This window comes from Babylonia areolata, chromosome 22, assembly GCF_041734735.1.
Source record: "Babylonia areolata isolate BAREFJ2019XMU chromosome 22, ASM4173473v1, whole genome shotgun sequence".
NCBI classification, from domain to species: domain Eukaryota; kingdom Metazoa; phylum Mollusca; class Gastropoda; order Neogastropoda; family Buccinidae; genus Babylonia; species Babylonia areolata.
In genome coordinates this window covers 1638932-1665817 of record NC_134897.1, presented here as the reverse complement: position 1 = coordinate 1665817, position 26886 = coordinate 1638932, and the positions used below count along the sequence as shown (strand labels likewise).

Sequence of the window (26886 nt, the reverse complement as noted above, 5' to 3'; positions counted from 1 at the left end):
GAAAAAATCAAGGAATAGCAAAGAAGGGGTCAATGGAAAACGCATCAATGTTTTCCGTTTGAAAGTTATCAACTATCGCTCATATCTGAAGAAGAGAGAGAGAGAGAGAGAGAAGTGGTGGATAAGAGATGGACACAGAGGCACAATTAGTATATTGGTAAAGGACAGAGCTAGAGAGAGAGGGGTTGACAGGTAGAAAGACAGTTACATCAAAAGACTGTAGTTTGAGAGAGAGGGGGGGGGAGGGAGAGAGATAGAGGGAGGGAGTGGGAGAGAGAGAGGGGGGGAGGAAGGGAGAGAGAGAGAGAAGAGAGGGAGGGAGGGAGAGAGAGAGGGGGGAAAGAAGGGAGAGAGAGAGGGAGAGAGAGGGGGGGAGAGAGGGAGAGAGAGGGGGGGGGAGGAAGGCAGAGAGAGAGAGAGAGGGAGGGAGAGAGAGATAGGGAGGGAGGGAGAGAGAGATAGGGAGGGAGGGGGGGAGAGGGAGAGAGGGAGAGTAAGTCCATGTTCACCCCTCCAATCCTCCCCCCCCCCCTTGCTCCAAACCTCAACCACCCCCCACACGCCCAAATCCCCCCCCCCCTTCCTCCAAACCTCAACCACCCCCCACACGCCCAAATCCCCCCCATCCTCCAAACCAGCCCCCCCAGGCCCACAATCCTCCCAAACCCTTCCTCCAAACCTCCCCCACCCCACCCCTCAAATCCTCCCCCCCCCTTCCTCCAACCCCCCCACCTCAAATCTCCCCCCCTTTCCTCCAACCCCCCACCTCAAATCCTCCCCCCCATTTCCTCCAACCCCCACCTCAAATCCTCCCCCCCCCTTCCTCCAACCCCCACCTCAAATCCTCCCCCCCCCCTTTCCTCGAAACCTCCCTTTCACGCCCCCCCCCCCCCCCAAATCAAAAAAAGCTCCACCCTACCCTACACCCCAACTCTTTCCACCCCCACCCCCACCACCCCCCATCTTCACCCCTACCATACCTCCCCCCCGCCCCCCCTAACCCCCTCCCCCACAGGCCCCCCTCTCCCCCTCCCCCCCTCCCCCATCCCCCCGCACACACACATGGTTTTTGCAGCTGTGTGCTGTTGACCTCCTCCACAAAACACATCTGCACTCCTCACACTTTGCCCCAAACCCACCTCCTCCACATCGCCCCCCCCCCCCCCCCCCCCCCCCCCCCCCCCCCCCCCCCCCCCACACACACACACACACATCTGGTTTGGTGATCTCCCTCCCCCTGCCCTCCAACTACCCCAACCACCATCACATAATTATGGGTCAGCATCAGCGCGGCAGCAGTCAGTCATGTGTAGTGTACCGCGCTAAACGCTTTCTAGCGAGCTGCATTCCGCGATGTAATAATAATAATAATAATAATAATAATGGATACTTATATAGCACACTATCCAGAAATCTGCTCTAGGTGCTTTACAAAAACGCTTTGTTAACATAAAACATGACATCTGTGTGTAACCTTCCTCACACTCTCTCGCCTCACCACTCCAATCAGGGCAGCTCCATCGCTCACGGTCAAAGTGTGAATGATAGTAATTAAAAATCAAAATCTAAGCATGCCCCCCCCCCCTTCCCAACACACACACACACACACACACACACACCTCCACCCCCCACCCCCATCCACAGTGATAAACTTTATAATTATCAGTGTGGCCAGTATATTCTATTCTATTCTAACGTAAAAAAAAAAAAAAAGAACGGTTTGGTTGCACACATTCAGACCATTTCTGTATCGGCCTTAGACGACACCCCCCCCCCCCCCCACCCCCACCACCACCACCACCACCATCACCCCAAACCTCCTACTACCCCCATCCTCCACCACCACCTCCCTCCTCCCCCCCCCCCTCTCCCCCCGTGCCCCCCACCTGGTTCTGCAGCAGTCTGTTGTAGGCCTCCTCGGGGATTTTGGGCAGCGGTCTGCCGTCCATGTTGTGGGACGTCCTGCTGCCCGCTTTGCCCTCCTCCTCCCCCTCCTCCTCCTGCAGTCTGTTGCGAGAGCTGTACAGCCGGGGAGGTAACACGGGCGAAGCGGCTGCTGGTGAACTCGCGCTGGGGTTGTTTCCCTTTGTACAGGAAATTAAAAAAAAAAAAAAAAAAAGAAAAAAGAAAAAAAGATGTTGTTTGTTGAATGAAGCTGACAACGAAGAAGAGAAGGCGATGATCATGATGACGATGATGGTGGTGATGACGAAGAAGAAGAAGCAGAAGCAGAAGAAGAAGAAGTAGAAGTAGAACAACAACAACAACAACATAAAACAAGGGGAATAATAATAATAATAATAATGGATAATTATATAGCACACTATCCAGAAATCTGCTCTAGGTGCTTTACAAAAACGCTTTGTTAACATAAAACATTACATCTAGGTTACATACACACACCAAAATATGACCACACACACACACACACACACACACACACACACACACACACTGCGTACATACAGACAGACAGACAGACATGTGTATCTAACAGCTACCCTAACACATACGCACACATAGGCAGGCACAAACGTACATAAACGCACGCGCACACAATACACATTCATATACATGCATGTAGTTAACACAGTCAAGCACAGCTAACGCCAAGGAAATATATATATATCACGAAACAATGTTGAAGATGATGAAAAAGAACAAGAAAGGAGAATAAAATCAAGAACTATAAGAACAAGAAGAATATGTATACAAGAGATGGTGACAGGAGTGTCTGAGTGGGGGGGGGGAGAATAAAAATAACACCCCCCCACACACACACACACTCTCTCTCTCTCTCTCTCTCCACACACACACACACACACACGCACACGCGCGCGCGGACGAAAAGACGACGTACTCACCTGCACAGTGTCTTCCAGAACGAAGTACATCTGCTCTGTGACCAGGTCAATGTAGTCACACTCCCCGTGGTGCTGTAACACACACACACACACACACACACACACACACACACACCACACACACACACACACACACACACACGCACACACACACACACACAGGGCATTAAATTAACTTTCTGTTGGGTACCTTCGCACTGTGGAATATCTTCAAATGAGTGGGTAGACCAAGCAGCTAGAAGAGCAGCACGTAATTTCGAAGGCGCAATACAACTTGACATCCAGTTAGATCTACATGAATACATTAGTTGTATAGAAAATGTCTCTAGAAATCGATTTAAGAAATTACTTATAGATTCAAATAATCAATATTATCAATGTTGTGTAAACACAAAGAATGCAGCTAATCCCAAACATTTTCTAAATTTGACACCAGCAGCACATTCAAGACAAATTACAAGTCTAATGTATAGAATTCGTTTAAATGCCTTTCGTACAAAATTTTCTAAAAATATAAAATGTATATGCGGTAAGCAAATAACTGTAAGTCATCTACTCATTCATTGTCCGAGCATAAGACCGTTAATTCCTAAAGATGTAGTTGATGACTTTTCTTCCAATATTTCATTAGCCACTGAAAAGATTTTGAATGATTATTCATTGCTTAGAATGTTTTCGGAAATTTTAAACTCCAGTCCAGTTGGTATCCTCCTTTGATGTGTTATAATTAATGTTGTTATTTATATTTACATTGTTATAGGTTAATACTTGTTGATATGCATATACATATTCTCCTTCCCATGACACCTCATTCAATACACACCACAATCTCTTTAGACCTTTTTCTTATAATATACTTTTCCTCTGTTACATAACATGATTTTTTTTTTTTTTTTTTTTTTTTTTTTACACTAATATTCACATGCATTCCCTTTCCTTTATCCACTTCTTTACTCCTTTCCGTCTAAAAACACTTATAGTGAATAGACGTTAAACTGAAGATAAAACACACACACACACAGTTGTTTTGTTGTTGTTGTTGTTGTTTTTTCTTCCAAATTTCACCCACATTTTTACCCTCATTTGCCCAGTTTCCCCCCAACCCTCCATTCATCCACATCTCCCACCCCTTCTAACCGATAATACTCAGATGTATTCATAAATACTTTAACAAAATGTCTTCAATCACCGATATGTGTGACGGGACATTAAACAAAATTCCTCCTACACACACACACACACACACACACACACACACACACACACACACGCACGCACACACAAACGTACGCACACACATGCACTATTATCATAACCAGTATGTCCAGTAGTAGTAGCAGTAGTAGTATAATCATCATTACTACTAGTATTATTATCATCATCATTATCATTGTTATTGTTATCATTACCACCAGTTTTACTTTAATCAGCTTATTCAAATGTGTAATTGAGTAAGCAGTCACATTAACATATCTAATTTTGGATGTTGATCGAAGAAATACGTATATAAAAAGAGATTTTTCTTCTTCTTCTTCTTCTTCTTCTTAATTCAGGGATTAACAGTTTAGGCATGGCTAAGTCTTCCAGTTTCTCCTTAAGAGAGACAGACAGACATACACAGACAGACAGACAGAGACAGAGAGACAGAGAGCGCCACATAGCTCTCAATAAGTCTATCTAATTGTATAACTGTATTTCAAAATTAGGATCTTGTAAGTTCTATCGAATGTTCAGTGTGTGTGTGTGTGTGTAAGTTTGTGTGTGTGTGCGTGTTGACTTTTGCTTTTTTTTCAATGCTCTTTCAGTAAAAAAATAAAAATAAAAAATAAAATAAATAAAACAAAACGCTGTCTTAAGAAATAAATGTACGTTATAAGATTATCAGATAATGATGAATCTTACATCAACATTCACACAAACTTGCGATATTTTAATTAGGAACTTGGGTTAGCGACTTCATTCATTTACTCGTAGTCAATTCGCTCTCTAATTGTGTAGTTGTTGTTTTTTTACACACACTTATCGGTAAAGACTCTCTCTGTCTCTCTCTCTCTCTCTCTCTCTCTCTCTCACACACACACACACACACACACACATACACACACACACAAATCAACGGTCAGTACAGAGGTCCTTGACTGTCAAGTCTGTACAAATCAACGGTCAGTACAGAGGTCCTTGACTGTCAAGTCTGTACAAATCAACGGTCAGTACAGAGGTCCTTGACTGTCAAGTCTGTACAAATCAACGGTCAGTAGAGAGGTCATCGACTGTCAAGTCTGTACAAATCAGCGGTCAGTACAGAGGTCCTTGACTGTCAAGTCTGTACAAATCAACGGTCAGTACAGAGGTCCTTGACTGTCAAGTCTGTACAAATCAACGGTCAGTACAGAGGTAAGTCTGTATAAATCAACGGTCAGTACAGAGGTCTTTGACTGTCAAGTCTGTACAAATCAACGGTCAGTACAGAGGTCGTTGACTGTCAAGTCTGTACAAATCAACGGTCAGAACAGAGGTCCTTGACTGTCAAGTCTGTACAAATCAACGGTCAGTACAGAGGTCCTTGACTGTCAAGTCTGTACAAATCAACGGTCAGTACAGAGGTCCTTGACTGTCAAGTCTGTACAAATCAACGGTCAGTATAGACGTCCTTGAATGTCAAGTCTGTACAAATCAACGGTCAGTACAGAGGTCCTTGACTGTCAAGTCTGTACAAATCAACGGTCAGTACAGAGGTCCTTGACTGTCAAGTCTGTACAAATCAACGGTCAGTACAGAGGTCCTTGACTGTTAAGTCTGTACAAATCAACGGTCAGTACAGAGGTCCTTGACTGTCAAGTCTGTACAAATCAACGGTCAGGTCCTTGACTGTCAAGTCTGTACAAATCAACGGTCAGTGCAGAGGTCCTTGACTGTCAAGTCTGTACAAATCAACGGTCAGTACAGAGGTCCTTGACGGTCACGTCTGTACAAATCAACGGTCAGTACAGAGGTCCTTGACTGTCAAGTCTGTACAAATCAACGGTCAGAACAGAGGTCCTTGACTGTCAAGTCTGTACAAATCAACGGTCAGTACAGAGGTCCTTGACTGTCAAGTCTGTACAAATCAACGGTCAGTACAGAGGTCGTTGACTGTCAGGTCTGTACAAATCAACGGTCAGTAGAGAGGTCATCGACTGTCAAGTCTGTACAAATCAACGGTCTGGACAGAGGTCGTTGACTGTCAAGTCTGTACAAATCAACGGTCAGAACAGAGGTCCTTGACTGTCAAGTCTGTACAAATCAACGGTCAGTATAGACGTTCTTGAATGTCAAGTATGTACAAATCAACGGTCAGTACAGAGGTCCTTGACTGTCAGGTCTGTACAAATCAACGGTCAGTACAGAGGTCCTTGACTGTCAAGTCTGTACAAATCAACGGTCAGTACAGAGGTCCTTGACTGTCAAGTCTGTACAAATCAACGGTCAGTATAGACGTCCTTGAATGTCAAGTCTGTACAAATCAACGGTCAGTACAGAGGTCCTTGACTGTCAAGTCTGTACAAATCAACGGTCAGTACAGAGGTCCTTGACTGTCAAGTCTGTACAAATCAACGGTCAGTACAGAGGTCCTTGACTGTCAAGTCTGTACAAATCAACGGTCAGTACAGAGGTCCTTGACTGTCAAGTCTGTACAAATCAACGGTCAGAACAGAGGTCATTGACTGTCAAGTCTGTACAAATCAACGGTCAGTACAGAGGTCCTTGACTGTCAAGTCTGTACAAATCAACGGTCAGTACAGAGGTCCTTGACTGTCAAATCAGGACGCCCATCATAAACGGTACTGTCTACATCTGGTATAACTGACTCTTTGCACTCAAGAAAAGCAATTCAAGACGAAAAACACATCAGCAACAACAACAACAACAACAAAACCGAAAACGCCAGGGGTGGTGGAAGGGTGTGGGGGCAGGTGGAGGTTGGGGGGTCACCGGTACATTTTGCACATTGATTCAAATCATGGGTTTGTTTGCTCACCATCAGAAACGAGCGCTTTTCGAATGGAAACACTGTGCGTGCTAAAAACGGAACACTTAACAGGCTAGAAACGGAACAGTGTGCGTGCTAGAAACGGAACACTTAACAGGCTAGAAACGGAACACTGTGCGTGCTAGAAACGGAACACTTAACAGGCTAGAAACGGAACACTGTGCGTGCTAGAAACGGAACACTTAACAGGTTAGAAACGGAACACTGCGCGTGCTAGAAACGGAACACTTAACACGCTAGAAACGGAACACTGCGCGTGCTAGAAACGGAACACTGCGTGCTAGAAACGGAACACTGTGCGTGCTAGAAACGGAAACCTGTGCGTGCTAGAAACGGAATTCTGTGCGTGCTAGAAACGGAACACTTACCAGGCTAGAAACGGAACACTGCGCGTGCTAGAAACGGAACACTGCGTGCTAGAAACGGAACACTGTGCGTGCTAGAAACGGAACACTGTGCGTGCTAGAAACGGAACACTTAACAGGCTAGAAACGGAAAACTTAACAGGCTAGAAACTTAACACTGTGCGTGCTAGAAACGGAAAACTATGCGTGCTAGAAACGGAAAACTGTGCGTGCTAGAAACGGAATTCTGTGCGTGCTAGAAACGGAACTCTGTGCGGGCTAAAAACGGAACTCTGTGCGGGCTAGAAACGGAACTCTGTGCGGGCTAGAAACGGAACTCTGTGCGGGCTAGAAACGGAACTCTGTGCGGGCTAGAAACGGAACACTTGTCTGAAGTACACCCAGTCGTTCAGAAAGAAGGCAATACTATCTTCCGACGGCATGCAATCATGTCATTTAAAGGGGCCAATGTTTGTGAAAGGAAAATAGAAATGTACTAGTGACATATAATTTTCGCCCTTTTTTTTTTCTTGTAAGGTGATGAGACAGTTTGGTCATTAGAGATGACTTGACGAAGCACAGTCCATCCTGATCTTGTTATGCCATGCCTGCAGCATTTCAGTGGCCTTTCCATAAGTGTACTGGAATGTGTGTGGTGGAAAAATACACCTTTCTTCCTATTATAAAGCCAGATTTGGTATTGACAGACAAAAGTGTATCCAGAGAAAATGAATTTGTTGAAAATCAACCACGGACACACACCCCCAACCAACACACACACACACACACACACACCTGAGCCGCAAAAAGAAAATCAACAACACACGAAAACAAAAAACAAAATCAAACAAACAACAAGAGAGGCAAGGCCTTCAAGACTCACTTGTTATACACTTTAAAAAAAATCCAAGGTTTTTATGTATTGAGTATAATATCAAAATGTAATGTTCAAGATGAGAAAGATCAGTTTAAAGCAAATTAAGTCCCCTAGCATTAATTACAGAGTACTTTCCCTTTTTTACTATCTGCACCAGAAACGTTTGCAAAATAAATAAAACTTCCATGCTTAGCAAAAGAAGTTCCTGTTTGAACAAAAAGAATGATAATAATGACTGCTCTTATTGTTAGGTCAGAATATCAGATCAAAGTGCCAAGTTTAGAGAATACAAAAAATATAAATATAACAGTAAATGCAGTTTGCATATAATTAGGCTTCATTTTTTTAATTTTTTGGTGCCTATCCCAGAGGTGCAATATTGTTTTAAACAAGGTGACTGGAAAGAACTGAATTTTTCCTATTTTTATGCCTAATTTGGTGTCAACTGACAAAGTATTTGCAGAGAAAATGTCAATGTTAAAGTTTACCACACACACACACACACACACACACACACACACACAGACAACCGAACACCGGGTTAAAACATAGACTCACTTTGTTTACACAAGTGAGTCAACAAAACAAACAAACAAACAAACTACACTCACACACAAGAAAAAACGAAAGGTAAAAGCACACAACGAAAAGAGGAGGGGGGCGGGGGGGCGGGGGGGGGGGAGGAAAGTTGGGTGTGGGGTAGGGTGGGTGGGTGTTAGTGAGTCAGTGAGTGTATGTGTGTGTGTGTCAGTGAGTGGGTGGGTGTCAGTGTGTGTCAGAGAGTGGGTGTGTGTCAGTGAGTGAGTGTGTGTCAATGAGTGGGTGTGTGTCAGTGAGTGAGTGTGTGTCAATGAGTGGTTGTGTGTCAGTGAGTGGGTGTGTGTCAGTGTGCATCAGTGAGTGGGTGGGTGTCAGTGAGTGGGTGGGTGTCTGTGAGTGGTTGTGTGTCAGTGACTGGGCGTGAGTCAGTGAGTTGGCGTGTGTCAATGAGTGGGCGTGTGTCAGTGAGTGGGTGGGTGTCAGTGAGTGGGTGGGTGTCTGTGAGTGGGTGGGTGTCAGTGAGTGGGCGTGTGTCAGTGAGTGGGCGTGTGTCAATGAGTGTGTGGGTGTCAGTGTGTGTGTGCGTGTGTCAGTGAGTGGGCGTGTGTCAGTGAGTGTGTGGGTGTCAGTGAGTGGGTGTGTGTCAGTGAGTGTGTGGGTGTCAGTGAGTGGTTGTGTGTCAGTGAGTGGTTGTGTGTCAGTGAGTGGGCGTGTGTCAATGAGTGGGCGTGTGTCAATGAGTGGGCGTGTGTCAGTGAGTGTGTGGGTGTCAGTGAGTGGGCGTGTGTCAATGAGTGGGCGTATGTCATTGGGTGGGTGTGTATCAGTGAGTGGGTGAGTGGGTGTGTGTGTGTGTCAGTGAGTGGGTGTGTGTGTCAGGGTGTAGGGAGGGGGGAGAAGTGTGGGGTGTGTGCAGGGAGGGGACCAAAAGCTTGGTGATGTGCAGCACGTGCACTGGTTCACAAATCCATCTTACCGTGCGTTCCTTCATGACCAGGCCACAGAAAGAAAAGAAAGAAAAAAAAAGGTCAGTACACAATGGTGACCGCCTGGTCAGTGCTAAAACTATCACAGAAACCGTAATGAGATTACCACAGGATTGTGAATCAGATTATCACAGGATTGTGAATGTGATTACCACAGGATTGGAAATGAGATTACCACAGGATTGTGTATTGTAAATGAGACTACCACAGGATTGTATATTGTAAATGAGATTACCACAGGATTGTGAATGAGATTACCACAGGATTGGAAATGAGATTCTGTGAATGAGATTACCACAGGACGTAAATGAAATTATGTAAATGTGAATACCACAGGATTGTAAATGAGATAACCACAGGATTGTAAGAGTTTCTGTAAATGAGATTACCACAGGATTGTAAATGAGATTACCACAGGATTGTAAGATATGTGAATGAGATTACCACAGGATTGTACATGAGATTTCCACAGGATTGTAAATGAGATTACCACAGGATTGTAAATGAGATAACCACAGGATTGTAAGAGATTCTGTAAATGAGATTACCACAGGATTGTAAATGAGATAACCACAGGATTGTAAGAGATTCTGTAAATGAGATTACCACAGGATTGTAAATGAGATTACCACAGGATTGTAAATGAGATTACCACAAGATTGTAAAGGTGGTGGTTTTGTTTATTGGGGAGGGGGGGGGGGGGGTTGTTTATTTTCTTTTTTTCGTCTTGTTTACTTTGTGGATTTGCCAGCTTGCATCAGTGACACACTGATGGTCGACGTGTTGACGGGAATAATGCTGTTTGCATTTTGCTGTTTATACCACCAGTCATTTTTTTTACCAGCAGCTGCAGTGATAGAAGCAGTTGATGTTGTAGTAGTTGTTGTTGTCGTAGTAGTAGAAGTAGCAGTAGCAGCAGCCGCAAAAGTAGTTGTTGCAGTAGCAGTATCAGATGTAGTAATTGTATGAGTAGCAGTAGGAGGAGTTGTAGCAGCAGTAGCAGTAGTAGTAGTAGTAGTAGTAGTAGTAGTAGTAGTTGTTGTTGTTGTTGTTGTTGTTTGGTATTGACTTTGAGCAAGGTCGTTATTGTTACTTGTACCATTATTAGTAGAAGTAGGAGGAGTTTGTATTATACTCCATGTTTGGTGTTAAATATACTTACCATGTCAAACTGATGCAAACTAGGCCTATTGGTTTGCTCTGCTTGGCCAAATTTCGCGCGGCTAACAGTGAAAAGATGGGCCCACCGCTCTCAGCCAATCAAACGCCTCTAAAAACTATAAGCGCTTAATCATTCCGTGGCCATGAACAAAAATGCCCCATGAGAACCACGGCGGAGACGCGGGGACGGACGGGCGGGCATTCGAGTTTGACATGGTAAGTATATTTAACACCAAACATGGAGTATAATACAAACTCCTCCTTTTGGTGTCATATACTGTACCATGTCAAACTGATGCAGAATTTAAAGCAAATGGAGGCGGGCAACGCCTACTGGTTCATATGGGGAGCCCTTGTAACTGAGACGGCAGTGTTAGCCGCGACAAAGGAAATCCCCTTGGAACCGTCAGCCCTGGTCATACGGAAATTCCTGAGGTAGAAGTTGATGAAGGGATTCTCAGACGGCCAGAAGGCTGCCTCCAAGACATGCTGCGTTGGCACTGAGTGCTGGAAGGCAGCCGAAGTAGCTATGGCCCGCACTTCGTGTGCCCTGGGATGAAGACAGCTGATATCCCTGTGTGCATGAGAGTAGGCTCTACGAATGACTTGGGAAACCTGGCGGGAAATGGTGCCTGCAGCGATGTCTTTCTTGTAATTCTCATTGAGGGAGATGAGCAGACCCCTCTGAGAAGAACGCCTATGGCGAGACCTATCCCAATAATATTTGAGACACCGAACAGGACAGGTGCCTATCCTCATCATCTTGGGCAAGGATATCAGACAAAGGTCTGACCCTCGGAGAGGGGGAAGGAACCTCAGGGTCTTGGTTCTTAGCCAGAAACTCTGGAAGGAAACGAATAGTGATGGAACCATCTCTGTGGAAGGCCAGATCTTGTGGCATTTCACTAAGCCCGTGCAGCGCACTTCTACGACTGCCTGTGGCCAGCCACAGAAGGAAAGTGGTCTTGAGGGTGAGGATGTCAACAGGAATAGTCCCCAATGGTAGGAAGGGCTGTTTTCGAATGAAATCCAGCACCAGGAACAAGTCCCAGAGGGGCACTCTTCTGGGGTCTCTAGCTTCCTTCAGAGGGGCACCCCTAGCCACCTCTCTGAGCAGGCAATCCACTTCAAAGGCGGAACCACCTAGTTGTTTGCATTGTGGTACAGAAGGCAGACCTGTACCCTCGCACAGAACTAGCAGACAGGATGAACCGAGGAGCAGAGAGCCAGAAAGTTGGCCAGCTGCATGCTCGTAAGGTTCGTAGGGGTAATGCCCTGAGCTGTACACCACCGCAACCATATCTTCCAGCGAAAGTCATACAAAGTCTCCATTCCCTGCCTCCTTGCTCTGGTGACTATGGAGAGGAGGTCAGAGGAGGCAGACCCCTGGGTCAGCACAGCCGACACAGAGGCCGACCGAGGGGTCGAGGACTTCAATGGTGATGCTGACAGTTCCGACCGCACAGCAGCCATGCGTGCTGGTGGAGCAGTTGAGGATTGGAATGCGGAGTGCCCGAGTGAGGCTGCCTCAGCAGATGAGATTTGGTTTCAAGTTCCAGGGGTGGGAACATGTGTCAGGGACTGAAGGTCCGGAAACCAGGTCTGGGCTGGCCATTTCGGCGCAATGAGGATCGGCTGCGGGTGTTCCATTTGTCTTTCCGTATCACCTTGGACAGAATTGGAAAGGGAGGAAACGCGGAGGCAATCAGACTGCTCCAATCTAGAGAGAGAGCATCCACTGCCCACGCTTCTGGGTCGGCAACCGAAGACACGGAAGTGGGAAGTCTCTTGTTGAACAAGGTCCACCATCGGCCGAAACCACTGTTCCCACACCCCCTGAAGGCTGTCCTTGTCCAGGGTACACTCTGTGCGCATGACACTCTTGGGCCTGCTAAGAGCATCTGCCAAGAAGTTGGTTTTTCCTGCTCAGTGTCTCGCTGAAAGTGCAATGCCCTTGCTGTGGCACCAAACGGAGGAGAGCCTCAGTCCGCATTGAGAGGTCTGCCGAGTGCGCTCCCCCCATTTGTTCACATAACATGCGACCGTCGTCTTGTCCGTGAACAAGCGGATGGTCTTGCCAGTGGCCTCCCCCATGAAGTGCAGGAGAGTCCTGCGAACTGCCTCCAGTTCCAGAACATTGATGTGGCATAGGCGCTCCTCCGGGGACCAAGTCCCTGCTGCATAGAGTGAGTCCATGTGGGCTCCCCAGCCCAGGGAGGAGGCGTCTGTGAAGAGTGCCACCTGAAGAGTAGGTGGGGCTAAGGGCACCCCCTGTGTCCAAAGGGGGTGATTAACCACTCTGATGTCACCTCGAGGAACCACTCGCCCAGACATATCTGGGTATCCCATGGCTGAGTGCTCTGGGACTGGCGTAACCTCAGTACCCTCTGGAGAGGGCGCTTGAGAACCCTGTCCAGGGGAATGAGAGGTGCCGTGGACTCCATCATGACCAAGAGGGAAGAAAGTGTCTGCGCTGTATCTTGGGAGGAGTGGCGCCAGTGGCTGAGGAGGCCTGCCAGACGGTACCAGTGATCTGGCGCCAGAGAGACTATCATAGACCGCATGTCGAATCTCATCCCTAAGAAGTCGAAGGACTGACATGGGGACAGATCGCATATCTGCTGGTCCATGAGGAAGCCCAGTTGGGAGCAAAGGTCTAGAAGTCTGGCCGTATGACTCAGGCACCGGGCCTGCGACTGGGCCAGGATAAGCAAGTCGTCCAGGTACACACAGAGACAAATGGATTCCGAGCGGACGATGGACACCAATTCCCGCACCACCTTGGTAGACAGGAAAGGGGCAAGGGACAGACCAAATGGGAGGGCCGGGAACTGGATCCCCTTGTCCCTCCACACGAACCTCAGGTACCGACGGGATGCCGAATGGATGAGTATATGAAAATAAGCATCTTCCAGATCGATAGAGGTAGGCCAATCACCTTGTTGGATGGTCTCCCGAATCTGTGCCTGTGTGTCCATCTTGAGTTTGATTTTGGGGAGGAATTTGTTGAGGGGGGACAAGTCCAAAACTGGTCTCCACCCTCCCGAGACCTTTGGAATCACCAACAACCAGCCGTAAAAACCGGGGCCCGGGTCCGAGAGTTGAGATATAGCCCCATGAGGAGTGGGTGCGATATCTCTTTTTCTAGGACGTTCTCCTGCTCCGTTGAGCTGGGCACCTAAGGAGGAAGAGTGGATCTTTAGAGGGGGGAGATCCTCCACCCAAGACAGCATGTACCCCGACTCTAGCACCGACATAATCCCGTCGTTGAGTCCCAGAGCACACCACTGATGTGCATGCCGGGACAAGTTTCCTACTTGGAGGGGCTGAACGACTGGCGGTGCTGAATCGGGGCCCAGTCATTGGGGGTGCTGCCTTCTGGCCTTGGGCATGGCCGGTCGGCTTGGACAGACCTAAGGTGGTTTATTCCTCTGCCACTGATTCGGCACACGCTGCCTTGACAGGCGGCGTGGTATATGGAGGGGCCCTGGTGGCCAGTCTCTTCAATGGCATAGAACCCTGGAGCCCATGAGAGGTGTGGGCCAAATATGAGGCCACCTCCCTGTTTGTCTCTGCCCTGTGGCTGACAAAATGGAGCGGGAACTGGCCGAAGAGGGAGTGCTGCTGTGCTGGGATGGACCGCAGGGCAGCCCTCTCCTCCACAGGAATGTTAGAGAGGCTGAAAATGGCATCACGCCGCGCTAGCACAGTATTGAAGTGAAGGCTGGTAGCTGTGTCTGCAGCTGCCGTGAGACCAGATGCTACCCTATTGCCAAAAGCGTGTAACCTCTGGTCGGTGAAGAGGCCCGGCGGGACAGAGGAAGGAGACCCCTTGTCCTGATTAACTGGACACTGTTCGCACAGGTCATTGGCCCTGTGAAGGAACGTGTCGAAGGTGTACGCCGTGGAAACCTCGAGGGGGCAGCGGCGGGCCAATTTGTCCCACTCTGCTAACGTTTTAAAGGATAGGTTAGCTGAAGTGGGGAAGGTGGTGCGCTGTGAGACCAACATCCTGTCCTGTGCGGAGGGCTCTGCTCCGCTGTAGGCAGGGTGGTCCTGCGTGTACCAGGACCACAACCCTCCCTTGTAGGAATCTTTAAGAAACTTTCCCGGGGAAAAGGCGCCCGGGGCAGAGAGGGACTCCCTGCCTAGAGGAGGGATGGAAGCAGCACCCCTGACAGTGCGGGCTGACTTAATAAGCCATACCTGCACCATTTCTGGCACTCTGAGTTGCCTTGTGGTTCTGGAGTTAGAGTCACATGGCGTAAGGAGGGTCAAAGGTAACAAAGTAGCCTGAGGGACTGCTTCGGCATACGTGGCCCTATTGGGGAGGGTCAGTTCGAGCTCGGCAAAGTCCGGGTTTGGTTCAGGCTGGTCCCTAGGGAGGCAAGGGCTCAATCTGTCCCCCCTGGGATGTGGGCGAAGAGTGCTCATCTGCTTGTTCGTCCTCATCCGAAGACAGGGGCTCCCACTCTTGTTCGCAGTCCATCCCCTGCTGGGTGCCATCCCAAGTGGATGTACCCACTGGGGCGTCCTGTGAGCTGTGGTCAGCCCATCGGGATGAGCTGGGACGATCCCGAGCCGGGACCATGGCCGCCACTGTTATGTCCTTGACACCTGAAGCGGGTGGGGAGCGTGTGGACCGTAGGTCCAACCATGCTTGGGATGGTGGGTGCCACACCTTTTCAGAGAGGGCGTCCCTGGATGCAAGAGTGACCCACGAGTGCTGTGTGGGGACAAACACCCACTCATCTCACTGTAGGACCGAGGGCTGGGCAGGTGGGGACTGCCGGCTCCGCCGGGCCGAGTAGGGCCCCTGAGCAGCCGTCGGTCCTGACAAGGAGGCCGTTGTGACCGTGGTGGTCACCTGTGGGTTGACAAAGGCCCGATTTGTGGACAGAGTGGCAATATTGGTCGAGGAACTCGACCTGACCGACAAGAAGTCGATCCCACTTGTCGGGGCTGTGTGTGTCACCCTGTGAGATGTGCTGGGTTGGGTCCGGTGGGGAGCGGACAAGGGGCTGGCCCTTGGTGCTCCCAGCAACCCAGTGTGCATCCTAGATGCGCCCCAGTACGGGTAGAATGGGGGTAACTACCCGTGGGCACCAGCCATACTGTGACCCAAACCCCAAGGGTCACTGGTGCATTGACCTCCATGAAGGGAACAACCTGGCCAAGTCGGAGGGAGGTCAGGTCCGACTTGGGTGTCAGTCCCGCCCGAAGACGAGCGGGCTGACTGCCCGGAACCGCCTGACACGCACGGGCCTCCCCCAGCAGGGGAGACCGGCCGGATAGCGGGAAGACCTGCAGAGCAGGTTGCCACGCGCCCCGAATCCCCTCCCGTGGGGAGACTGGGGTGGCTTGGCCCGGGGTGGGCAAAGTAGAGATCCCCCCCCGGAACCAAATTTTTCTCCCCCCCCAAAAGGAGGTGGGGGAGGGGGGTCGACAGAGAAGGGAGGAGGGGGAACAACAATGGGGCACGTGAGGGCCGTCTCCGAGTGGGGACCCGGGTAATGGCCGGGCGCGGCCTCCCCTCGGGAGTCCGCGCCTAGCTGCGAGTCCCCACAGCACGGAGATGACTTGCCATTCCCCCCTCTCCCTGCCTCGCGCTGGGACACCTCGGGAGGCGACGCTCGTACCTCTTTCCCCCCGGTCCCCTTCATGACCGTTTTACTGGTACGAACGTCGCCTCCGCGATCAGCGTCTAACGACGCATCGCCGCGGTCCGTATCGGGAGGAATCATGAGCTCCGGGCCTGGGAGAGTCTCTTACCGAGTCTCAATCCCAGCATCATGATTCCCTGCCTTCGTGGTATGGCACACGAGGCATGGAACCCGCGCTTAGGCACCCAGCGAAAATCCGACCCCCAACAGAGAAAGGAAAGACAGGATCGACTTAGAGGCAGAAAAAATCGAACGAATCGAGGGTGCCGAGTCGAATCGAGTACACAGAATGTAAGAATACAATAAACACAAGCCGCATGCAACAAAATAAGGCCAAAAGGATACGCTGAACAGCCGAAAAAAGCGTAAGACGAGACAGAGCGTAAACCTGACAAGATGGCGTGGAGAGCCTTGGCCAAAGGAATGATTAAGCGCTTATAGTTTTTAGAGGCGTTTGATTGGCTGAGAGCGGTGGGCCCATCTTTTCACTGTTAGCCGCGCGAAATTTGGCCAAGCAGAGCAAACCAATAGGCCTAGTTTGCATCAGTTTGACATGGTACAGTATATGACACCAAAAATAGCAGTTACATTATCAGTAGCGGAAGTAATAGCAACTGTATGATGATGATTATTATCATCATCATGACTATTACTAGTGTGATTGTCATCATCATCAACATAATCATCATCATCATTGGTAGTAGTAGTAGTAGTAGTAGTAGTAGTAGTAGTAGTAGTATCATCATCGACGTCCTTTTTTTCCCATTACAATTCGAAGATTCGACTGTGACAGGAAGGGGGAAAAAAAAGACATATAAACACCACATGAAATATGCTAACGTACAGTTTCGTTTCCTCATTTTCTTGCTAATTTCCGGGTTGACTTTAAACCACGCCATACAGAAGTCAACAACAACACCTTTTAGCTTACCTGCCCACAGGGCACCGTCAGAAACCCGTCCCAGTTGGAAATCTTCACCTGGACAAAAAACAATTCTCTTTCTCAACACTGTCCTATGATATAGACAGGAAAGGCATTGATATTCTGTGCAGTGATATTCGTGATACAGATGCCAGCATCAGTATCAGTAGCTCAAGGAGGCGTCAATGAGTTCGATCAAATCCATATACGCTACACCACATCTGCCAAGGAGAGGCCTGACCAGCAGCGAAACCCAACGCGCTTAGTCAGGCCAACGTGAGGCAACCAATGTGAGAAAGACAACAGATTAATTAATTAACAGTTAGTGAATTAACAGAGAAACTGTGTGCCTTTATGAGGGTAGGATTCTGAAGAGGGTTGGCAGTGTTTATGTCAGTGACTCAACACACTTGGCATTCTCATGAAAATCAGAGTTTGGGGTGAATCTAAATGACCGATTCGCGTTGGTATGAAACGGTTTTTGGGTTGAATCTGATTGCCTGGTTATCATTGGGACGGACAGTTTTTTGGGTTGAATCTGATTGACTGGTTATCATTGGGACGGACAGTTTTTTGGGGTGAATCTGATTGACTGGTTATCATTGGGATGGACAGTTTTTTGGGTTGAATCTGATTGACTGGTTATCATTGGGATGGACAGTTTTTTGGGGGGTGAATCTGATTGACTGGTTATCATTGGGACGGACAGTTTTTTGGGTTGAATCTGATTGACTGGTTATCATTGGGACGGACAGTTTTTTGGGGTGAATCTGATTGACTGGTTATCATTGGGACGGACAGTTTTTTGGGGGGTGAATCTGATTGACTGGTTATCATTGGGACGGACAGTTTTTTGGGTTGAATCTGATTGACTGGTTATCATTGGGACGGACAGTTTTTTTTGGGGGGTGAATCTGATTGACTGGTTATCATTGGGACGGACAGTTTTTTGGGGGGTGAATCTGATTGACTGGTTATCATTGGGACGGACAGTTTTTTGGGTTGAATCTGATTGACTGGTTATCATTGGGATGGACAGTTTTTTTTGGGGGGTGAATATGAATGATTTATTCACGTTGGGATGGAACGATTTTTTGTTTTGTGGGGGTGAATATGATTTATTTATTCACGCTGGGATGGAATTTTGTTTTGTTTTTTGGGGGATGAATGTGAATGATTTATTCACGTTGGGATGGAAGCTTGCAATGAAGGGTGCGGGTGGATGGGAATGTGGGCAATGAGAAGGGTGGGGGGGGGGGGTCTGAAGCGGGTGGGGGGTGGATGGGGGCAGTGAGAAGAGGGGGGGGGGTCTGAAGGGGGGGGGTGGATGGGAGCAGTGAGAAGGGGGGAGGGGGGTCTGAAGGGGGTGGGGGGTGGATGGGGGCAGTGAGAAGGGGGGGGGGTTCTGAAGGGGGTGGGGGTGGTCTGAAGGGGGTGGGGGGTGGATGGGGGCAGTGAGGGGGGGGTTCTAAAGGGGGTGGGGGGGTGGATGGGGGCAGTGAGAAGGGGGGTGGGGTTCTGAAGGGGGTGGGGGGGTGGATGGGGGCAGTGATAAGGGGGGGGTCTGAAGGGGGTGGGGGGTGGATGGGGGCAGTGAGAAGGGGGGGTCTGAAGGGGGTGGGGGTGGATGGGAGCAGTGAGAAGGGGGGGGGGGTCTGAAGGGGGTGGGGGGTGGATGGGGGCAGTGAGAAGGGGGGGGTCTGAAGGGGGTGGGGGGTGGATGGGGGCAGTGAGAAGGGGGGGGTCTGAAGGGGGTGGGGGTGGATGGGAGCAGTGAGAAGGGGGGAGGGGGGTCTGAAGGGGGTGGGGGGTGGATGGGGGCAGTGAGAAGGGGGGAGGGGTCTGAAGGGGGTGGGGGGTGGATGGGGGCAGTGAGAAGGGGGGGGGGTTCTGAAGGGGGTGGGGGTGGTCTGAAGGGGGTGGGGGGGTGGATGGGGGCAGTGATAAGGGGGGGGTCTGAAGGGGGTGGGGGGGTGGATGGGGGCAGTGAGAAGGGGGGTGGGGTTCTGAAGGGGGTGGGGGGGTGGATGGGGGCAGTGATAAGGGGGGGGTCTGAAGGGGGTGGGGGGTGGATGGGGGCAGTGAGAAGGGGGGGGGGTCTGAAGGGGGTGGGGGGTGGATGGGGGCAGTGAGAAGGGGGGGGTCTGAAGGGGGGGGGTCTGAAGAGTGGGGGGGGACTGAAGGGGGTGGGGGGTGGATGGGGGCAGTGAGAAGGGGGGGGTCTGAAGGGGGGGGGTCTGAAGGGGGTGGGGGGTGGATGGGGGCAGTGAGAAGGGGGGTGGGGTCTGAAGGGGGGGGGGGTGGATGGGGCAGTGAGAAGGGGGGGGGTCTGAAGGGGGTGGGGGGTGGATGGGGGCAGTGAGAAGGGGGGGGTCTGAAGGGGGGGGGGTCTGAAGAGTGGGGGGGGACTGAAGGGGGTGGGGTGTGGATGGGGGCAGTGAGAAGGGGGGGGTCTGAAGGGGGTGGGGGTGGATGGGGGCAGTGAGAAGGGGGGGGGGTCTGAAGGGGGGGGGGATGGGGGCAGTGAGAAGGGGGGGGTCTGAAGGGGGTGGGGGGTGGATGGGGGTCTGAAGGGGGTGGGGGAGGGGGTAGAGGAAGGAACGGGGAAAGGAGGAAGCATGGACAGATTTGTGGGTGAGAGAAAGGAGGACGAAGACATCGCGTGTGTGTGTGTGTGTGTGTGTGTGTGTGTGTGTGTGTGTGTGTGTGTGTGTGTGTGTATGTGTGTGTGTGTGTGTGTGTGTGTGTGCTGATGTTGTTCATCTGGTTTAAATAAACTTTAATTATTCAACAATACACATGATTACAATGCATTGAATGACAAAAGAGCATCAACAAGCTTAAAGCTTATACTGTGCTCACAACGTTGCACTTCAATTTTATCATGACGGCTGATGAACCATATTATGACTTGTATGAAATAACATGCATAAACAGTAAGTAATGAAATAATGAAATGTTCATCTATTTTAAGTCTGATCACAAAGAGTGACATTGGACGAAAGTATACGTGTGCGCGCGCGCTGTGATGTGTGTGTGTGTGTGTGTGTGTGTGTTGTCGTTTTGCTGCTGTTGGTGTCCAACACTATTACACCTGTCCACTAAACTTGATGTCAAACACACGTGTGAAGCTTTTAGTAAATGCCAACCCGTCGAACATAACTGGGGATTGTATGGCGTGTGTGTGTGCGTGCGTGCACTGTCTGTGTTTGATCGTTGGTGTTGCTGCTCATGTTGTTGTTGTTGTTGTTGTTGTCAGTGGCTGCTGCTGCTATTGTTGTTATTGGTGTAGTTGTTGTTGGTGGTGTAGTTGTTGTTGGTGCTGTAGTTGTTGATGGTGCTGTAGTTGCTACAGTAGCCGTAGCAGAACAGCAGCAGTGCAGTGTGGCCCACCTTCTTGTGGTGGTGAACCATGTCGTGCAGGGTCCGGTGCACCTTGGACTCCCCGATGATGATGAACTTGCCGTTCTTCAGCTGGTCGATCATGTAGTGGCGGCACCGGTCCTTGTCTCTGTTAGGAACCACACATTGCTCTGCTCTTAGGACTCCGTGTGAGAAAGAGAGAGACAGAGAGAGATTGTGCACGTGGGTGACTATACAAATGTACTTGTGGTAGGGGAATGAAGTAGGAGAATTTGAATGGGGCGTCTGTGTGCATGCATGGATGGGTGTATGTAGGGAGTTGGTGAGGGATACACGTATGTGAGAATGTTAAAACATTTTTTGAGATATTGAAAGTAATGAAATTCGGTAAAATTGATTTGTTAAATATGTTCTTTTAAAATTCTTATCATTGGTTTGATTTTGTTGTTGTTGTTGTTGTTGTTGATGTTTTCCTTCTCAAATTAGAATTTCTTTGTGTTGCTCAGTTAATATTTATTCAATTGATTGCGAAAATGTCAGTACAACAAGAAGTTAATCTGACAATAAATGGTTTCAGTCAGTCAGCCAGTATGTGTGCTGTTGTTCTTCTTCTTCTTTAGCTGGTCGGTCACTTAGTTCCCTGTGAGAGAAAACATCGCCTTGTTGCCACTCAGTGCAAGGGAGGTAACTATAGTAAAAAAAACTTCCGAGAGATTCAGGATTATTACTTCCCATGTGCCTGTATTTCGTTCCTGTGAGGAGGACAGGTTTTTGTGTCAGAATGACTAAAAAAAATAAATAAATAAATAAATTAAAAAACCTTGTCTTCACGCCGTTAGTGTAGCCATGTGACTTCAGATTCTCAATGGGGCGTCACTACGTTCACAAAAATCAATATACCCTTCACCACATTTTGCAAAGTAGATGCCTGACCAGCAGCATAACCCAACGCGCTTGGTCTGGCAGTGAGTGCATTCGTGTACCATGAGAGTGGGTTTCTTCTACAGAATTGTGCCAGAGGACAACACTCTCGTTGCCATGTTGTTGTTGTTGTTTTTTAAATGTGTCTTAGCGCTTGCTGCACACTTGATTTGTCTCATCCGAATGATGGTTTATTGTTTCACCCGAATGATGGTTTATTGTCTCACCCGAACGATGGTTTATTGTCTCACCCGAATGATGGTTTATTGTCTCATCCGAATGATGGTTTATCGTCTCACCCGAATAATGATCGTACACTATGCCATGTAGAAAAGGATCCCACTTGAATTTGATTGATTGAATTTTTCTGACCGCAATGGAGAGACAGAAAAACGACGAAGTGTTTTTTTGTTATTGCATGTTTTTAAAGCCCTCCAAAAAAAAAAGGTGGAAATCTAAAATAAAAGAATAAAAAGAGAAAGCAACGAGAAAGAATAGAAGAAGAAATCATTATCAAAACAGTATATAGGTATAGGTTATAAATCATCAATACATGATGGACGAAGGAAAAGAAATAGCCACTTATGTATCTGTGTATCTATGTATCTATGTATGCATGTTCGTTCACATGAGGGGTGTACACGCACATGCACATGCACACGTCTTCAACCAACTAAAGGATGTGTGTTTCCGATACCCACCTATAAACTATGCTATATTGTGGAAGCCACAACTCGCTTCCAATAACGAAGTACAGGCTGCAGCTAAGTGACAAACAAAGACAGGAATCTAGAACCAAGTGAACAAAGAGACAGAGGACAGACAGACAGACACAGAGGACAGACAGACAGACACAGCGGACAGACAGACAGACACAGAGGACAGACAGACAGACAGACACAGAGGACAGACAGACAGACACAGAGGACAGACAGACAACAGACAGACAGACAAACAACAGACAGACAGACACAGAGGACAGACAGACAGACACAGAGGACAGACACACAGACACAGAGGACAGACAGACAGACAGACACAGAGGACAGACACACAGACACAGAGGACAGACAGACAGACACAGAGGACAGACAGACAGACACAGAGGACAGACAGACACAGAGGACAGACAGACAGACAGACACAGAGGACAGACAGACAGACACAGAGGACAGACAGACAGACAGACACAGAGGACAGACAGACAGACACAGAGGACAGACAGACAGACACAGAGGACAGACAGACAGACACAGAGGACAGACAGACACAGAGGACAGACAGACAGACAGACACAGAGGACAGACAGACACAGAGGACAGACAGACAGACACAGAGGACAGACAGACACAGAGGACAGACAGACAGACACAGAGGACAGACAGACAGACACAGAGGACTGACAGACACAGAGGACAGACAGACACAGAGGACAGACAGACAGACACAGAGGACAGACAGACAGACACAGAGGACAGACAGACAGACAGACACAGCGGACAGACAGACAGACACAGAGGACAGACAGACAGACACAGAGGACAGATAGACACAGCGGACAGACAGACAGACACAGAGGACAGACAGACAGACACAGAGGACAGACAGACACAGAGGACAGACAGACAGACACAGAGGACAGACAGACACAGAGGACTGACAGACAGACACAGAGGACAGACAGACACAGAGGACAGACAGACAGACACAGAGGACAGACAGACACAGAGGACAGACAGACACAGAGGACAGACAGACAGACACAGAGGACAGACAGACACAGAGGACAGACAGACAGACACAGAGGACAGACAGACAGACACAGAGGACAGACAGACAGACACAGAGGACAGATAGACAGACACAGAGGACAGACAGACAGACACAGCGGACAGACAGACAGACACAGAGGACAGACAGACAGACACAGAGGACAGACAGACAGACACAGAGGACTGACAGACACAGAGGACAGACAGACACAGAGGACAGACAGACAGACACAGAGGACTGACAGACAGACACAGAGGACAGACAGACAGACACAGAGGACAGACAGACAGACACAGAGGACAGACAGACACAGAGGACAGACAGACAGACACAGAGGACAGATAGACAGACACAGAGGACTGACAGACACAGAGGACAGACAGACAGACACAGAGGACAGACAGACAGACACAGAGGACTGACAGACACAGAGGACAGACAGACACAGAGGACAGACAGACAGACACAGAGGACAGACAGACAGACACAGAGGACAGACAGACACAGAGGACAGACAGACAGACACAGAGGACAGACAGACAGACACAGAGGACAGACAGACAGACACAGAGGACAGACAGACAGACACAGAGGACAGACAGACAGACACAGAGGACAGACAGACAGAGAGGACAGACAGACACAGAGGACAGACAGACAGACACAGAGGACTGACAGACAGACACAGAGGACAGACAGACAGACACAGAGGACAGACAGACAGACACAGAGGACTGACAGACACAGAGGACAGACAGACAGACACAGAGGACAGACAGACAGACACAGAGGACAGACAGACAGACACAGAGGACAGATAGACAGACACAGAGGACAGACAGACAGACAGAGGACAGACAGACAGACACAGAGGACAGACAGACAGACACAGAGGACAGATAGACACAGAGGACAGACAGACAGACACAGAGGACAGATAGACAGACACAGAGGACAGACAGACACAGAGGACAGACAGACAGACACAGAGGACAGACAGACAGACACAGAGGACAGACAGACAGACACAGAGGACAGACAGACACAGAGGACAGACAGACAGACACAGAGGACTGACAGACACAGAGGACTGACAGACAGACACAGAGGACAGACAGACACAGAGGACAGACAGACAGACACAGAGGACAGACAGACAGACACAGAGGACAGACAGACAGACACAAAGGACAGACAGACAGACACAGAGGACAGACAGACACAGAGGACAGACAGACAGACACAGAGGACAGACAGACAGACACAGAGGACAGACAGACAGACACAGAGGACAGACAGACACAGAGGACTGACAGACAGACACAGAGGACTGACAGACACAGAGGACAGACAGACAGACACAGAGGACAGACAGACACAGAGGACAGACAGACAGACACAGAGGACAGACAGACAGACAGACACAGAGGACAGACAGACAGACACAGAGGACAGACAGACACAGAGGACAGACAGACAGACACAGAGGACTGACAGACACAGAGGACAGACAGACAGACACAGAGGACAGACAGACAGACACAGAGGACAGACAGACACAGAGGACAGACAGACAGACACAGAGGACAGACAGACACAGAGGACTGACAGACAGACACAGAGGACTGACAGACACAGAGGACAGACAGACAGACACAGAGGACAGACAGACAGACACAGAGGACTGACAGACACAGAGGACAGACAGACAGACACAGAGGACAGACAGACAGACACAGAGGACTGACAGACACAGAGGACAGACAGACAGACACAGAGGACAGACAGACAGACACAGAGGACAGACAGACACAGAGGACAGACAGACAGACACAGAGGACAGACAGACACAGAGGACTGACAGACAGACACAGAGGACAGACAGACAGACACAGAGGACAGACAGACACAGAGGACAGACAGACACAGAGGACAGACAGACAGACACAGAGGACTGACAGACAGACACAGAGGACAGACAGACACAGAGGACAGACAGACAGACACAGAGGACAGACAGACACAGAGGACAGACAGACAGACACAGAGGACAGACAGACACAGAGGACTGACAGACAGACACAGAGGACAGACAGACACAGAGGACAGACAGACATAGAGGACAGACAGACACAGAGGACAGACAGACAGACACAGAGGACAGACAGACAGACAGACACAGAGGACAGACAGACAGACACAGAGGACAGACAGACACAGACAGACAGACAGACAGACACAGAGGACAGACAGACAGACACAGAGGACAGACAGACAGACAGACAGACACAGCGGACAGACAGACAGACACAGAGGACAGACAGACAGACACAGAGGACAGACAGACAGACAGACACAGAGGACAGACAGACAGACACAGAGGACAGACAGACAGACAGACACAGAGGACAGACAGACAGACACAGAGGACAGACAGACACAGACAGACAGACAGACAGACACAGAGGACAGACAGACAGACACAGCGGACAGACAGACAGACACAGAGGACAGACAGACAGACACAGACGGACAGACAGACAGACACAGCGGACAGACAGACAGACACAGAGGACAGACAGACAGACACAGCGGACAGACAGACAGACACAGAGGACAGACAGACAGACAGACAGACAGACACAGCGGACAGACAGACAGACACAGAGGACAGACAGACAGACACAGAGGACAGACAGACACAGACAGACAGACAGACAGACACAGAGGACAGACAGACAGACACAGACAGACAGACAGACAGACACAGAGGACAGACAGACAGACACAGAGGACAGACAGACAGACACAGCGGACAGACAGACAGACAGACACAGAGGACAGACAGACACAGAGGACAGACAGACAGACAGACACAGAGGACAGACAGACAGACACAGAGGACAGACAGACAGACACAGAGGACAGACAGACACAGAGGACAGACAGACAAACACAGAGGACAGACAGACAGACAGACAGACACAGCGGACAGACAGACAGACACAGAGGACAGACAGACAGACACAGAGGACAGACAGACACAGACAGACAGACAGACAGACACAGCGGACAGACAGACAGACACAGAGGACAGACAGACAGACACAGAGGACAGACAGACACAGACAGACAGACAGACAGACACAGAGGACAGACAGACAGACACAGAGGACAGACAGACAGACACAGAGGGCAGACAGACACAGCGGACAGACAGACAGACACAGAGGACAGACAGACAGACACAGAGGACAGACAGACACAGACAGACAGACAGACAGACACAGCGGACAGACAGACAGACACAGAGGACAGACAGACAGACACAGAGGACAGACAGACAGACACAGAGGACAGACAGACAGACACAGAGGACAGACAGACAGACACAGAGGACAGACAGACAGACAGACACAGAGGACAGATAGACAGACACAGA

General features: G+C 49.4%; 1 pseudogene across 1 annotated transcript in view; it reads right to left on the bottom strand.

Moving 5' to 3' along the window:
- Positions 1-26886, bottom strand: part of LOC143297343 (myosin-IIIb-like) — a 117566-nt pseudogene that overhangs the window by 6599 nt on the left and 84081 nt on the right. The window contains exons 27-30 of the transcript XR_013057255.1: positions 20781-20898; positions 17397-17444; positions 2865-2936; positions 1887-2084 (exon numbers count right to left, since the gene is read on the bottom strand). The product of XR_013057255.1 is annotated as a myosin-IIIb-like (transcript). The remainder of the gene's footprint in view (positions 1-1886; positions 2085-2864; positions 2937-17396; positions 17445-20780; positions 20899-26886) is intronic.